Source organism: Stylophora pistillata, chromosome 1 (genome assembly GCF_964205215.1).
Source record: "Stylophora pistillata chromosome 1, jaStyPist1.2, whole genome shotgun sequence".
Taxonomy (NCBI): Eukaryota; Metazoa; Cnidaria; class Anthozoa; order Scleractinia; family Pocilloporidae; genus Stylophora; species Stylophora pistillata.
The window spans coordinates 7,459,140-7,473,475 of NC_142519.1; positions in this window are offsets into that span (position 1 = coordinate 7,459,140).

Genomic DNA, 14,336 nt, shown 5'->3' on the forward strand with positions numbered 1-14,336 from the left:
GCAGGCTTAATTTTGCCGCTCCAATCGCAGTTTGTTTATGTTGTTCATCTCCCGTTGTGCTCTAGGTGGTGATGGATTGTCACCAGATCTGCAACTGGGCGTAGGTGATTATTGGTCAGGGTGTACCTACCCCTCCCTCGTTTACAAATATTACAATAAGGCGATATAGGGCCGATAGCGTTCCATGTTACTGATAATCCCACTAGAGAAAATTCTTTCTTCTCGTGACTCCGTTCGTAAGACCAGGGAGTCGCATTTGATAGATAAGGCTTTCTATGACTCTTGAATCTCGTGGCCTACACCGCCGTGAGGAATTAATATAATCCATAGCCTTTAGAATTTTTCCTTTTCTACTTTTTATGTTCTACTTCATTTCCGCCTCCCTTTTTTTAACAATTTCTATTGCTACATTCTCCATCTATATAATATTGTGATCCCTATATAGTTCAGTAACATCTGTAAACCTGATCGAAGCTAGAAGGCTGGTATGGCCAGCCCGGCGAGATATTGTTATACACATTGTTCTCAATTAGCTTTGCTCAAGCAGTAGTCTTTTGACTTCTCGTTCGAGGTTCATTTAATTTTTTGGCTCATTAGATCTCCTTTCTAGAGAGATCGGCAATGTTCACAACCAACAGGATCTTCGTCCACCGTTTTTGCAGTTAATTTAATCTGTTTCAAAGAAGAGGAAAGGCGAAGATAAGAGGGGGATATAGGTGCGATAACTTTCCATGTTATCTAAAAAAGGTTACAAAAAAGACTTAACTGTGAGTAGGGATATCGTGCGAAAATGGCGTTTATAGAAGACATTTTTTTCTTGTGGTGGTAACCAATAAAAAAAATCCTGGCTACGCCCTTAATTTGTTTTATGGCAATAAAACAACAAAAAATTAGTCTTTATTAACACTATCTTTAGAGAAACGTTATCGAAAACTCCTCTCAAAGCCTTTCTTAGTAAAGTACCAGCTGTGAGAGTAAGGGAACAAGCCAAGGGAGTCCTTATATGTATCATGGGCAGGGTACTGTATGAACCCCTGTTATAAGCCGCATATGTTTTGGTGATGGAGGTATAGGGGGCCGCGTACACATTCACGGACAAGAAATGGGAATCGAAACTTTCGAGTTTTAACATGGGAAATAACCAGTAAAAAATAACTAATTAAATAACGTTGGCTGCATTTTCTTAGTCCCTAAAGAGGAATGAATCCGCAAAATTTAAGCCTATTTTTTGGGACAAAAAAGAATGCATGTGAATAGGTTTTACTCCCGTCCAAGAATCTCTTGATCATACTATATAGACTATTTCTTTTTTTCATTTGTTTTTTTTTTTAATAGAGATATTAAAAAACCTAATTTTTTCAATAATAACTTATGGCACGAAATGTAAAAAGAGGCCAGTAGAGGGTAGATTTTCTTGCAACATGCATCTACCGGCACAGAACTAATTGTTTTTTCCTAGCTAGTCTATTATACCTGTTGTTTTTAAGATCGGGCTACTGAAAAATGTTAGTTTCTCACACTGGTTGATACTTTAATGCCCCCTTTTAACGGTAAAAGTTAAATCTCATTTCAAAAAGAAATTCTTGAATATACAAGCTTCCATTTGATAGAACGTGTCTTGGAAGTTAACAAGAGTGAAGCTTTCCATGTAAGTCTGAAAAATATTTAATGTTAGCATGGCCGATTGCAAAGGTATTTCTCCAACTTTTCAATGCAACGCAACTGGCCTCTCAAAACTACTCCAATCCAACGTGTATTACTTACTTTGAGTATGAATAATGTCCTAAAGCTTGAAAATGGAATGAAATAGTACTTAGCAGCCTGGCAAGTGCTTCACTGACGTCACCTTTGTTTTCTTTTTCTTAATTCAGGTGCTTTTCAGGACGGCGTTCGCATTGCTGTCTCTACCAAGACTAGACTTTGTGCTTCATAGACACCAAGGGCAAATCTATACATAACGACGGTTCCTCTTTGTCCGAAATTTCCTTAAACAGTCATACTGTTCTAGTTATAGAGATGCAGGACGAATCAGAACCATAACCAGATTTATCGGTTTTCTTCGTGGAGTCTTCTCTGAACCAGTTTCCGTTCTCGTAATAATAGTGAAAGATTTATAAATCATACTTTTCAAAACATTGTCATATTTTCATTTGTACGACCTGCCATAGCAAAATCTGGTGCAAATGATTGTTAAAAGCTAGTTTTTTCTTTTTATTTTTTAAACTAGGCTGTGGCCCCGGTTGTCCTGTGTCCTTGGCTATGATCTATTTTAAAAATTCATGTGTAGTTGATGCATTTATTCTCTTTAAGAGGGTCTGAATGGGAGTACCTCGATAACACTAAACACTTCATGTGTGGTTTTGTAACATGTAACAGTTACATTTTCGAAGGCTACCGACGATTCACGGAGACTCTAGAAGATTTCCGAAGATTAAAACAAAGAGGTCCGACCATTGCCGAAGATCTAAAGCTCCAAAAACTTGACAGTATTTTCTTCGGCAACAGTAAGCATTAAAAAAGTTGGCCAATTTAACAACAACCACAAAATATTATGCCAAATAACACCAACAGTAAACCCCGTTCAGACATTCTTTATAGCATATTGTATTTTAGCACCAGTATCCTGGGAATGGGGTGGGCCTGGCTGTACTTTCGCTCCCCCGCTCCCAGGAAATTTTCTACATGATAAACCATATATGTGAATGTGGAAGTGAACATGTCAATCTTTTTTTTCCTTGGATGTATGTATTTCTAAATATAAAAGAACGTTTTTGGAGCATTCATTCACATTCACTGAAGGGAACGTTTTATCCCACTAAACCGATACTACAATATACTGGACATCGGCTAAAAAATACAAGGATGGTAAAGGGCGTAGGAAGCGTGTGTATCAGGGGCGGGGAGGGGATCATTTGCGTTCTACAGTATTTTTTTTTTTTTTCTAACTGAGCATTCTACCTTATCAATAAAGATTTAGAAATGCAAAGACTAGCAAAAACTAACGATAAAAACCGACGTTTCGGTGTCATCATGACGCCACTGTCAAGGAGAAATAAAAAATGAAGTTTGTGGCAAGGTGTAACACTAAATTAGCATAAATATGTTACGAGCTAATTAAACAAATACTTTTGCGCGAATTGAATCGCTTTGCACGTTCAGAGTGGGTTTTAAGTCTCTGCATGAGGAAGATAATCGGTGTGCACGATCGAGCATAGTTTTCAGCAAGCTCCGTTTGTAGCGATTGTCTACATGGCTTTGGTAGTGTAATAGTAGGCCCGTGTTTGTTGGTTTCACATATACCTTGGTTTCAATCCGAGGTGCATGGTTGAGTAGTTCGGTGCCAAGGAAAGGAAGCTTGCTGTTCTTCTCCACCTCCATGGTGAATTTGACCGAAGTGTGGGCGCTGTTGAGGGTATGCAAGAAGGTAGTTGCTGTTGCTAGATCAGGCATTACCGTGAGTGTATCATCAACATATCGACGATAATAGGATGGAAGTTTTCTTTGTCGCTCAAGGGTATCTTCGATGAATGACATGAAGACGTTTGCTAATAAGGGCCCGAGAGGGGACCCCATAGCAACGCCATCTGTCTGTTCGTATAGAGCCCATTTCTCCTGGGCCCATTTCTCTGATGAGTGTGATCGCCTAAAGAAAGTTTTCGCACGGCTTAAATACCCGGAGCGCCTGGTAAATTCTACCATTAACACCTTCTTACAATCAAGAATTCTTGGTACGCAGCCCACACAGACGCCCAAAGAACCAATATCCATTGTTCGTGTGGTCATACCTTTCAAAGATCAAGAATCAGCAAATTATGTTAAGAAAGAGCTCAAGAATCTTAGCATGAAGGTGCAGACAACTGTCCAGCCAGTATTTGTTAGCCGCAAAGTTGGCCAAGATCTTAAAGTACGAGAGATCAAGCCACAGATTGTCAACCAACAACGCGTCGTTTATCAATTTCAATGTGACCTGTGTGATGCGGGTTATGTGGGCTATACACGCGGACACTTACACACACGCGTGGATGGACATAAACGAAAGGCATCTTCAATATATAAACACTACCACGAACGGCACAGCGAAGTCCCGAAAGACCTACTGAAACGTTTTAGCATTCTGAAAAAGTGTAGTAACAAGTTCGATTGTTTGGTGAACGAAATGCTTTTCATCAGAGACTTAAAACCCACTCTGAACGTGCAAAGCGATTCAATTCGCGCAAAAGTATTTGTTTAATTAACTCGTAACATATTTATGCTAATTTAGTGTTACACCTTGCCACAAACTTAATTTTTTATTTCTCCTTGACAATGGCGTCATGATGACACCGAAACGTCGGTTTTTATCATTCTACCTTAAAAACAAAAAAAAAAAGGAAAACAAAAATAAGAAATGATGACAATTAATCTATGGTCTTTTGTAAACAAGGAAAAACAAAAAGAAACAAGGTGACCTTCACACTGAGCCGTGGAATGTGGCATGTCTTTCAAAACCAATGTTTGTGCGAAAGAATCATTGTGAATATCTCTAGAATATCGTGCAAATAATTTTAGTCTACGAATTGGCTATCCGAGTTTCACGCGCACTCGCGTTTTGCTTCCTCTGCTATCTCCGAGGGTAAATGAAGACCACTGGGACAGGAAGACGATTGAGAGACATGGGAACGAATTAGTCAGATATTAATATTTAAAGTTTGATGTAGAGGGCTCGGGTTTAAGGGATAATATTGGGCTATCTGTTATGGCACGAGTTTATGCCATTATACGGCAGCTCAGTCAGCCTGATACTTACGTTTTCTTTTGCAAGTTCTCTTTTTGTTAAATTTGTTACGTTAGAGTTTAAAAGCTTTTCACATCGAATATCTCCTGTTAGTGGCGTAAGAATCATTTTGTAACCCTATATTTTGGCTAACTTCATTTATTTATCTTTTTTTTATCTATTTCTATTTTTCGTGAAAATTTTTGCCAAGTATATAAGTTTGCGATAACGCAAACATTTTAAAATAGTTTGCACTTGTAGTTAATAGTTAAGATTTTGCTTAGCTCCAGCTGTTTTCTTCTTTTTCTCTTCCGTGAACAAAAACATTTCTACGGTATAAGAAAATATATAACGATCATATTGCAGAAATAAATTAGCTGTTGGTGTCATTTAAGTGTAACTGTATGTGTGTGAGGGTGGCTGGGGCGGGAGGGGGGGGGGGAAGAGCGGCATGACCTTTTGAGTTTGGATATATAACTGTGTGTTGGAAAGTTTCTCTTCGCAGTTGATTCCTCTTGGACGAATTCTTCGAGAATAGTTAAATCCGTTGATAACTTCCCGGCACGGTCAAGCTCATCTTGAATTATACTCTTTTGTTTGATATCGCTTGTTTTTTGGTTTGGTTTTTCCTACGTACATTACCAGAGGTTGAGATAATTTTCAATGTTGCAAGATGGGGGAGAGCTTTCATTAAGAACAAACAAATCGTTAAAATTGGATATTTATAGGCAAGATTTAAATTTCCAATAAAAGCTGCAAAAAATAGCCTCCCCCCCATCAACAGGAGCGATCATAGAGGATTTAAGGTAATTATAAAATTTATAACTTTATTTTATGTATTATAATGCATGGTAACTGAGTCCAAGAGAAAAACGTGAATACCCTCAACATCTCAGAAATATTACTGATTTGCACTTAGTGTTTAATAGTTTTGGCGCCAAAGCGTCGTCCCAGGGAGTCCGGGGACCAACCCCTCTTTTTATTTGAAGACGCGACTAATCCAATATTTAAAATAACGATTAGCCAGAGATAACGTAGAGATCTATAAGATGTATGGAATGACCTGCGAATTGTAAGTTACATTTCATTGAACTCTCAAATGTTATTCCATATTTAAAAAAATCTGTATTTGTTTATTAGTTTGACTTGCTTCCTCTGGCAACTAGTACGAAAATAAAAGGGTCACCATACATCTGTAACCTTCAAAGCTACAGTAACGCTTCAAAACGAAAGCGCGAATCAATTACATACCAGTAAGAAGGATTCTTTTCGTGCATAGCTTTGCCCAAGTAATAAATGATATAAACATGTGCTCGTATTAGCAAAGATGTTAAGTTGAATAAACTATTGGGCTGTGTGGTAAATGTTTCGCGTACTACAAGTTATCAGGTTCTCATTCTTACATTGCACCAAAGGAAGACAAAAAAAAAAAGAAAAGAATAAAAAGCGAGATCTATTAACATAGATTAGTGTCTTTTTCTTTATAATTTGTAACAAAAAGCAAAAAGCAAAACCAACAACTGTTAATGGAAGAACCGGCACTTGCGTTGTATTTTGTGTTTGTAATAAAAGCAAATTTTCGTCCAAAAATTATGCACGCAAATGAACAATGAAAGATATTATAATAAATTTTTGCTCGAATGATAACTATATCTTAAAAACGGTATCCAGGAAAGACTTTACTTCATATTGTACGTATTAGGAATTTGAGGTTACGTAATCTATAAAGAAACTTATGAAACATTATAAATGGTAATCTATTAAGAATTTGAAGTTAACTTATTCAATATTGTGAGCATTTTTGATTGACCAGTTACGTCGTAAAAGTTGCGACGTAAAACTTATTTGACAAGGTTTTGATTGACAAGTTATAAAGGTGACAATTTTACGTCGTACAAGATACGAAGTAAAACTTATTTGATAAATTACGACGTAACGTGTAGTCAAAATTGAATTTTACGCCATAACGCGAAGCTCCTCGTTTGAAGACGTTGAAAGTTCACTGAACGATAATCGAATTCTCGCCGTAAAATAGACGTCGGTGTATTTGAGGGCGTAACGAGGTGAATACAAGGTTTTACGTCGTAAAATTTAGGACGTGATATCTGAAAGATGAACTTGATCCCTTGAACGTAACTTTCGTTGGCTTCATTACCTCTTCTGCTTAATCCTTTACAGCCTAACATCAGTATCCATACTCCTTATACTCTTCTCTATACATCTTCCATGGCACTGAAAAGGAATATTCTTTTAGGAAGCAAAGCTTCTGAGGTTGGTGGTCAATTCCTTTATTTTCATGATGTTAATGAGTGATTCAAGAGTATGATTGTGAGGAGAAATTACATGCTGATCACACTCAGAGGTTGGTTCGTGCTCATGTTCGAATGTGCAAATTTGGGCGCTAACGTCAGCTTGAGAGAATATCAGTAACAACCCGATTCGAAGTAGAAATCACCATATTTAAGTTAGCTGAATCTCTCAAATTCTTGAATGATTGCATTTTTTGCATTTTGCATATTTCTGTCTTTCACAGGCTGGAAAAAGGATATTCCATCACCCTCCTCAAGAGTCCTTTGTGAATGTGACTTATTTAGACAACGAGGCTTACGGGCATCATGAGTAAGGAAAGGGAAAGGAAATAACTGTGAATGACATCGGGGAACTGCGACATTTGAAGCTTGATATGAACATGAGTGACTCACTCAGCTACGCTTGTGTGCTCTTTTTAATAATACCAGATTTGACGTCATCTGTAGTCTATTATTGAAGAGACGCACCGCAACATAAATTCTATTTGTTGATTAAATTACACTCTTTTGTTGTCGCCTTATCATATCTAAAAGTTTCAGAATAACCCCTTTTCCTAGAATTTCTCACTTGCTGAGAATTCCCGCAGACGCTGGCTCAGTAATCTTGGACTGTATAAAGCAAAGAAAAACAACAACAACAACAACAACAACAAAACAAAAAAAAAAAAAAAAAAAAAAAAAAAAAAGAGAGAGACTCTTTTTGAGTGAGGTCTATTCTACGCTGAGCCAAGCGGTGAAAGTGTCGTTTCTTCTGCAACCTAGTATGTTTACGTTTACTAAAACCACGGAAAGACAAAAACGAGACTAAAGTAAGAACCAAAGCCGAGTTTAAGGACACTTTAAGTGCTTGTATCAAATTCAGTCCATAATGAGTCAGATATGAAAATATCCCGAAATTTGTGATTCATTTTGTCGTGCATATCCTTAAGTGAGGATTTCATCGCCTGCTGTATTATTCCGATTAAAAAAAAAATTCCGTCACGTTTCTTTTCCCTAAAAAGTCGGAAGGTCACTTTCCTTCGCACGCAAAGTTCCTTTAATATATGTTCACTTGAGATGTCTTGGTTCGTTTTCTTTTGTTTTTATTTCCTTTCGTGGGAAATATGTGAAGGATGTAATAAGGTTATATCTCTTTCGGACGTAAAGGTTATGTGAAGGTTTAAAACGTTTTCTCTCTTTTCCTCCCCCTAAATATCGGCCGGTTGGTTTCCTTCGCATGCAAACATCCTGTAACATTTGTTTGCTTGTTTGTTTTGTTTCGTTATGGTTCTTTTTGTTATTGATTTCTTCTTTTTACTCATTTCCGATCAACAGACATCTGTGAAGGATGTAAAAAAACACATATCGAATGAAAGAAGTTAGCGAAAGTTTAATTTGTCTCTTTTCTTTTAGTATCCACTTCCGCTTTACTTCTACGTCTCTTTGCAGTTGGAAGGTCACCCATATCTGTGCACTCAATGCCCCTTCAATAATGTGATTTTTCATCACCAGATATCCGAGAGAGATTTAACTTTCTTATGAACGTTAACCATGACATTATATCCCATTTTACCTTCAAGTTTGACTGTCCCGTAATTTTCGGCACATAAGTTACGCTAAAATTTTTCAAATGCTAATCGAATCGTTCTCTACATTAATATTCCGGTATAATTAAGGTGTTCTTATCCCTGGAGAGAACAAGTATATCGTAACTGGAGTAACAGATCGAACACTTGCATGCACTTTAGAGTGTAAGTGGTGATACAGGTACTATAAACAACTGAGTGGGAACGCATGACGTCTAATCAGTAGCGTCTACGGGGGAATTAAAGGTTGAGGGGATGTCACTCTTGGCGGGGGAGGGGAGGGGGGCTAGAGCGCTGCTGATGGCATCGACGAGAATCTATTTCCTTTAGCTTAGAGCTTTCATTCGCGACTTACAATTCCCGTTAAAGACATCTCCGGGATTAGTTTTTTTAAGATTCCTTGCAGGAGGATAGCGGTACAAAGAAAATTTTGCCGTAAGGTCAACGGTCTTTGCCCAAGCCCTGTCTCTAATCAATGTTTTCGCCAACCCAGTGCTGTTTCCCTGGTCTTAAATCCTAATTCCTAACATCAGACAATAATGATAACTGCGATGTTTTATAAATAGGTAGTTAAATCCTTGCGCTAGTTTTAGCGATGATGATTTGATCGCTGACATCTGTTTCCGTCTAGTGGACACCAACCTCCGAATACACTGATGGTCAGAAAATTTGTATTAGTTCCAAGTCTCTCAGTAGCTGGCGGTTACGAGTGTCCTTTGAAGGATTGAGGAAAAGCCTTAGAGGCAGGGAACAGAGAAACTGAAGAGATATTTTATCTCTGAAAAAGTAATCTCATTTGCTGAAGTTTCGGCAGTGACACTTTTCTATCTCCGCTCTTCTATACGGCTAACGTTAGTAAACTTATTTTCCGCGTTAGGATTTCAAGTGATTTGAGACTAATCGCGTCTCTTCATGCTATAGGCTAGTAATTATTTAGTCTGTTCGTTTTATGTTCTCTTAACGAAGATGGAAATCTCTCCGTAATTTAGCCCTTTGCAATATGTTTATCCATATTCCCCATGCTATTCTCTCTAGAATTTCTATAGTGTTAACATTGGGGACTTTTGTTTGCCTATGGAGGGTTTTTCTTGAGAGCGATCGTTTCCTTCATTCTCATGGCCTTGAATTTTTATTATGATGATTATTTTTTTTAAAAACAATAAAATTTAGAAATTCGCGTGCCCTCATTAGTCGAGAACTAAGGTCAATACGGTTACCGAAGATAATACTAAATTACGTAACATATAACGCAAGTCAAATCAAAGCAAAGCAAAATAAAGCATAGCAAGGCAAGGCAAGGTAAGGTAAGGCAAAGCAAGGTAAAGCTAAGGAAGGCAAAGGAACTGTTAGTAAGATAAAACTGGACAAGATTAAGGGCCACTTGACGATGTCCGGTTGTACATATATATGTACAATATATATGTTGATGCCAAATCTCCTCTTTCTTTCCCAAATAGTATGTGTCACAGTGTTCATAATTTTACTTGTTGACTTAGCCGGATCTTAATTTGCTTATAAAGCTACTCAAATAATACTTGTTCAAGACTAAATTTATCTGTCATATCCTTTTTCTGCCAAACAGGTGAGTTACCATACCTCAACATGACATCACAATTTGTTCGATTAAATCGACTTACCAGGGAATACCAGATGCCTTGCCCGGACGAATGTTCGGAAGAACTGTAAGCTTCAAAAGAATTGAAAAGTGCCTGCTCCGATTATTGATATGTAGAAGGTTTAAAAATATTCTTATTCCGCGATTAACAAACAACAACGTATTTTTCAACGTTCGAAACGAGTCTTGCGATATCTTGTACCCCCCTTTCTTTTTTAAAGGGAACATCGAGGAAACGACCGACACTGAAATCAACGATATGCATTAAGTCAATCGTAGTGATTTGAAAATTTGTGGCATGACAAGGTCGATGCTACATTTAACAAATCAATTTTATTTTTTGTTATCTTTTTGCAAGCGTCTCAACTTCATTCCTTTGTGCCCATTTTCCATGCTAATACAGCCAGTTAAGATACTGAAAATATCCGTTGCAAATATTTTTACCAGTGCTCTTTCGGAGTTCAGATATGAGCTCATGAGCTCTTGTTAGAAAGAAAACTGGATGATGAGACCAACCTTTTCTGATAGCACAGCAGCTGAATAATTTTCTGCGAGAAGTCAAGGTAATTAATAGTCTCCCTCGCAGCCGTTTTTTTTTTTAGATGACACGCAACGCACCCCCAAAAGAACGGCTGCTGACAACCGAACTACATTCCTTTCTCCGAATTGGCCAATCACAGCTCGGGTTCCACTTTCAGGAACCTTTTCGCGCCAGACTCACCTTTTGAGACTCGTCCAATCAGATATCGTTTTCTACCGCGATCCTCGTGTGGAAAACACAAGACAAATGGCGGTGCTTGAAGGAGCTTTTCGCAAAGCGTCGCCAAAGTTCAAAATTTTCGAACTTAAAGCTCACCAGAAGCTTGCAATTAAAAACGTTTTGGTCGAGAAAGAAGATCTTTTTGTTAAGTTGCCTACAGGATCCGGGAAATCGTTAATATATCAAGCACTCCCGCTCGTGTTTGACCATGTTACCGATGAAAGTGGTCATATTATTGTTATTGTTGTTGCGTTGTGCCAACGTGCGGAAACACTCGATAATTCTGGCCGATTTCCTGTACCGGTGATAAGAAGCCACGAATATAACTAATCGGGTTCGCTCCAGCTAGCAGCGGACTGGCAAATGAAGAAGTACAAGTAGTGTAGGAGACGTTTGCCGACCTAAATTGCAGTGTTCTCGAAGCTTCGCCCGGTTTGTTGACGGCAAGCACGCGCTTTTTTCCTCCTGATCTCCATCTGTAGGTCGAAGCAAGCGTTTAGACCTTGGCCTAGATTGAAAGGCGTCTCGTATTTCCTTTTGATTATTGATGTAATTTACTGTTTCTTATATATTCTGACTTTTATAATCTGTAGTAACCTCTTGAAATAGTGCGAATAAAGAGTTTCAGTTCAGTTTTTTAGCTTCTTCTACTTTCTCAGTTGCTCGCTGAAACTTTAACAACCGCTCAAACAATCTAGCGTTCGTGTCGTTGGCGTAGCAGTTGACGTCTATGTTAAGCGTAGATTCTATAATTTCAACGAAATTGTGAGAAGTTTTCCCAAAAATATATACTCTATCTTTACCAGGGCACAACGATGAACATGTGAAACATTTCGAGCTCTCATCGACAAATTTCTTCAGTGTTTCTCCTAACATCCACATTTTCTCGTGAAACCTTACGTCATTCAGATTTTCTGGTATGTGATTGGTCTGTTCAATAGACCGCAACCAAACCGCAAGGACAATGAGAAAGGAATGTAGTTCGGTTGTCAGCAGCCGTTCTTTTGGGGGAGCGTTGCGTGACATCCAAAAGAAACGGCTGCGAGGGAGACTAGGTAATTAATAGTTGTATTTACAAGGTATCCACATCTTGCCTTCGTTTCACCTCTCTTGATGCTTATCCTCGACCTTCCTGCAGCTTTTCATCTGTGATTATATCTATTGCAAATCCGTCCCTCTGTCAGCTTGTTAGGGTCTGCTCGACCCTATCTTCAAATGTAGCCATCCAAATGCAGCCATCTATCCATTCATTCATCCGTCCATCCATCTACTCGTCCTTTCGTTCCTTCCCTTGCTCGGCCCCATATCGTTGTTTACTTTGGTTCAATTCATCTAAATCCATTAGTCCTTCCACTAATTTATCTCAGAGGACATACATTCAAATCAAAGAAGACAGCGACCAAGACGTTTGATGACGCTGAAGCAAACACGTGCTCCTCATTTTATTTGATTAGTACGTGTAAAAGAAAGAAAACAGCGAGATCTCAAATGGGTCGGTGTAGAAGGCTTCATCATCACGCTTGAGAAATTGTTTGTTACCTAGGTGCTTACTAAGCCCCAAAATTTAGATTTAGTTGTTTCTTTTGTCGAAATAGTTCCGAGTGTTGTCTTCACCGTAGCCAATGCGGATCACAGAAAGTGATAAATCGCACATCCAGCATTAATTTCAGATCTGAATTGAGAAAGAAAAATACCATCGAGTAAGTAAACTAGCTCAGCCCTGATTGGATTTGCTTGTAGAAATCTAAACAGTTATCTGTGTTAACCTGGAACCTGCCCCCCCCCCCCCCCCCCTTATTAGCGCTGCAAGACGAGCATCTCTCCGTGCAAGCAGATGTCTCAGGCCTCCACGATGAGCCGGCCAGATTTTGCCGAGCGATCAGGCACTCATTATATGCGTATGCGCAATATAATTCGGAGACTCCATACCGGTTCACCATGTATTTTTAAAAAATTTCCTGCGAGCAAGGGAATGCCTGTGCCGCAGAGCTGTTTATCAGTAAGAGCATGCCTACAGTATACTATCTACGTATGATGGACGATCCTCGCAGTAGATAGGCAATAGCGGAAATCAGACCTGAAAAAAAATCAGGCCTGTACGGATTAGTTAGTATACTATCTGTAGTACACTAACTAATCCGTTTGCAGCCGCATAATTTGCATTGCCAGTTGATTATCATGATGGTCCATTTATACCTTTTGATAACCGTGGTCAGTTGGAATTTCTAAGAGGAAAGCTCTGCCACAGTTTAAAAGTTTACTTGACGATTTTTACGGAGTATCTAAATGAAACAAGTATAAGGCATTTCATTGATTTCATAGAGAGATAAATAATATATATCAATAAATTAGAACTAACTAATTCATAAATTGACAGGTATCAGTTTAATAAGTTGAAATTCAAATCACAAAACTGAAGAGAAAGCTTTACAAGTCTTACAAGTGATTTTATTTTTCCTTGTCAGGTCATTTTTACGTATGTAATAAGCATTTCTTTTGGTAAAGCTGGTTCTATATTTACTACGGTATGTTTTTAAAGCGGTGTTGGAATAGGGTCAAAATACCGTTTGAAAGGGGCTTAAGAGCTATGTTTGACAAAAACTACATATTAGGTCATGCCGGAGACAAATTCGCGGCAAAAGTCTTTGCACGTTCCGCCCCTTTTTTAATCATTTTCTCTTATCTTCATTTATCTTCCCCCTTCCGCCAAAATGCTTGAAGAAACCGGCAAAAGGCACCTGTATAGAGCACTACTTTAGTGGTGACTATAGCGAAAGAGAAGTGCAAGTATACGGAATCGGGACGCTTTTGCGTAGAAAACCGAAGAGAATTATCCCTGTTAAAAGAAAGAGTGCGAAGGGCCACAAGTGGCCCTTGTGAGGGCCACAAGTTTATTAGCTATGCTATTATGTGTTACCCTCGTAAAATAAAGTCTTTATTATTATTATTAAGGTTTTTTGTAAAACGAGGCAAACTTTATCTAGTCCAATTTCTTTACCATGACCCCACTTTCTAAACTTTTATTTTACCTTTTACTAGCAAAAACGATATAAAATGAGGAAATAAAGACAATCGCACGACAATCTAAGCCTTTGACGAAGGGAAAACGTTTGAGGTGTCAGCTTTAGAATCCTCCACCGACGCAGCACCACAGCTTCTTTAGAAGGTCTTAAAACTTTTAGACTGGTCGTCATATCCTTCTAACCAATGGAAAAATTGTCGACAACTTATGGCAATAATAGATCGAGACTGTAAATTCAAGGGAATCATTTTCTTAAGTTGGACAAACGATAAGAAGTGATAAGGCTCTTCTTGGGGCTTACATACTTTCACA